This window comes from Mustelus asterias, chromosome 5 (assembly GCF_964213995.1).
Source record: "Mustelus asterias chromosome 5, sMusAst1.hap1.1, whole genome shotgun sequence".
NCBI lineage: Eukaryota > Metazoa > Chordata > Chondrichthyes > Carcharhiniformes > Triakidae > Mustelus > Mustelus asterias.
In genome coordinates, this window is record NC_135805.1 from 17,099,710 (window position 1) to 17,103,015 (window position 3,306).

The window sequence follows — 3,306 nt, forward strand, 5'->3', positions numbered from 1 at the left end:
CATGAGGTTGCTTGTGCGGCGCCATCTGAGTAGCTCTTCCTTGAGTCTTCAACCCAGGACCACATCCCACAGCTTGCTACCCGCCACCATCTCAGCATAACCTCAACCCAACATGGCCATTCAACAGGGAAGAGTCAACAAGGCTGTAAATGCAAATGGAATCACCCATGTAACTGTCTAATGGCTTTTTAAAAGACAAAATTGTGCCCGCCTCTACTACTACCTCTGGCAGCTCATTCCAGACACTCACCACCCTCTGTGTGAAAAATATGCCCCTCTGGACACTTTTGTTTCTCTCCCCTCTCACCATAGACCCATGCCCTCCAGTTTTAGACTCCCCTACCATTGGGAAAAAATGTTGACTATCTACCTCATCTATGCCGCTCATTATTTTATAGACCTCTATAAGTTCCCCTCAGCCTCCTCCTCCCCAGAGAAAAAAGTCCCAGCCTATCCAGCCTCTCCTTATAACTCAAACCATCAAGTCCCGGTAGCATCCTAGTAAATCTGTTCTGCACTCTTTCTAGTTTAATAATATTCTTTCTTTAATAGAGTGACCAGAACTGTACACAGTATTCCAAGTGTGGCCTTACCAATGTCTTGTACAACTTCAACAAGATGTCCCAACTCCTGTATTCAATGTTCTGACCAAATGAAACCAAGAATGCCAAATGCCCTCTTTACCACCCTGTCCACCTATGGCTCCACTTTCAAAGGGATATGAACCTGTACCCCTAGATCTCTTTGTTCTATAACTCTCCCCAATGCCCTACCATGAACTGAGTAAGTCCTACCCTGGTTCAATGGCCATGCTAAATTGCCAAAATGCATTACCTCGCATTTATCTAAATTAAACTCCATCTGACATTCGTCAGCCCACTGGTCCAATTGATCAAGATCCCACTGCAATCCTAGATAACCTTCTTCACTGTCCACTATGCCACCAATCTTGGTTTCATCTAACCATGCGTCCTAAATTCTCATCCAAATCATTAATATAAATGACAAATAAAAGTGGACCCAGCACTGATCCCTGAGGCACACCGCTGATCACAGGCCTCCAGTTTGAAAAACAACCCGCTACAATCACCCCCTGTCTTCTGTCATTAAGAAGTTTAACAACACCAGGTTAAAGTCCAACAGGTTTATTTGGTAGCAAAAGCCACACAAGCTTTCGAGGCTCTGAGCCCCTTCTTCAGGTGAGTGGGAATTCTGTTCACAAACAGAACTTATAAGACACAGACTCAATTTACATGAATAATGGTTGGAATGCGAATACTTACAACTAATCCAGTCTTTAAGAAACAAAACAATGGGAGTGGGGAGAGCATCAAGACAGGCTAAAAAGATGTGTATTGTCTCCAGACAAGACAGCCAGTGAAACTCTGCAGGTCCACGCAACTGTGGGAGTTACAAATAGTGTGACATAAATTCTGATTCTAGGATCGCATGATAAAGACTCAGGAGGAAAAAAGCAGAAATATTTATGTGAAATAGTGTGACATAAACCCAATATCCCGGTTGAGGCCGTCCTTGTGTGTGCGGAACCTGGCTATCAGTTTCTGCTCCGCGACTCTGCGCTGTCGTGTGTCGCGAAGGCCGCCTTGGAGAACGCTTACCCGAATATCAGAGGCCGAATGCCCGTGACCGCTGAAGTGCTCCCCAACAGGAAGAGAACAGTCTTGCCTGGTGATTGTCGAGCGGTGTTCATTCATCCGTTGTCGCAGCGTCTGCATAGTTTCCCCAATGTACCATGCCTCGGGACATCCTTTCTTGCAGCGTATCAGGTAGACAACGTTGGCCGAGTTGCAAGAGTATGTACCGTGTACCTGGTGGATGGTGTTCTCACGTGAGATGATGGCATCTGTGTCGATGATCCGGCACGTCTTGCAGAGGTTGCTGTGGCAGGGTTGTGTGGTGTCTTGGGAAACTTTAACCTGGTGTTGTTAAACTTCTTACTGTGTTTACCCCAGTCCAACGCCGGCATCTCCACATCATTTCTGTCATTAAGCCAATTTTTTATCCAGTTGGCTACCTCACCCTGGATCCCATGAGATTTAACCCTATGCAACAACCTACTATGCGATACTTCATCAAAGGCCTTGCTAAAGTCCATGTAGACAATAGCAATTGCACCACCCTCATCTACCTTCTTGGTTCTCCCTTCAAAAAACTCAGTGAAATTTGTGAGACATGATTTTCCACTCACAAAGCCATGCTGAATGTCCCTAATCAGTCCTTGTCTCTCTAAATGCCTGCAGATTCTGTCTCTCAGAATGTCTTCTAACAACTTACCCACTACAGATGTGAGGCTCACCGGCCTGTAGTTCCCAGGCTTTTCCCTGCAGCCCTTTTAAAACAAAGACACAACATTTGATTTGATTTGATTTGGACGTGGAGGGCGTGGAGGGCTTGAGGAAGAGTTCTTGGAATGCCGTCGGGATTGTTTCATTGAACAGTATGTTACAGAACCTACGAGAGAGCGAGCTATCTTGGATCTAGTTCTGTGCAATGAGACAGGTAGGATTAAGGATCTTCTTGTGAAGGATCCTCTTGGGATGAGTGATCATAATATGGTGGAATTTCTGATACAGATGGAGGGTGAGAAAGTAGGGTCCCAAACCAGTGTCCTCTGCTTGAACAGAGGGGAGTACGACAGGATGAGGGTGGAATTGGCGAATGTAGACTGGGCAAGCAGACTGGTAGGTAGGACAGCTGAGGAACAGTGGAGGATTTTTAAGGAGATTTTTTTAAGTACTCAGCAAAAATATATTCCTGTGATAAAGAAGGACTGTAAGAAAAAGGATAACCGGACGTGGATAACGAAGGAAATAAAGGAGAGTATTAAAATAAAATCAGATGCGTACAGAGTGGCCAAAAATAGTGGAGAATTAGTGGATTGGAAAGCTTTAAAGAAAAACAAAGAATGACTAAGAAAGGAAAGATAGATTATGAAACTAAACTAGCTCAAAATATAAAAAATGATAGTAAAAGTTTTTACAAGTATATAAAAAGGAATAGAGTGGCTAGAGTGAATGTTGGACCCTTGGAAGATGAGAGGGGGGATTTAATCGTGGAAAACGAGGAAATGGCTGAGACTTTAAATAAGTTCTTTGTGTCGGTCTTCACGGTGGAAGACACAAATAGTTTGCCGAATATTAAAGATCGAGAGTTGGTGGGAGGGGAGGTCCTTAATACAATTACTGTTACTAAGGAGGTGGTGCTTGGTAGACTAATAGGACTGAAGGTAGACAAGTCCCCGGGCCCGGATGGAATGCATCCCAGGGTACTGAAAGAAATGGCTGA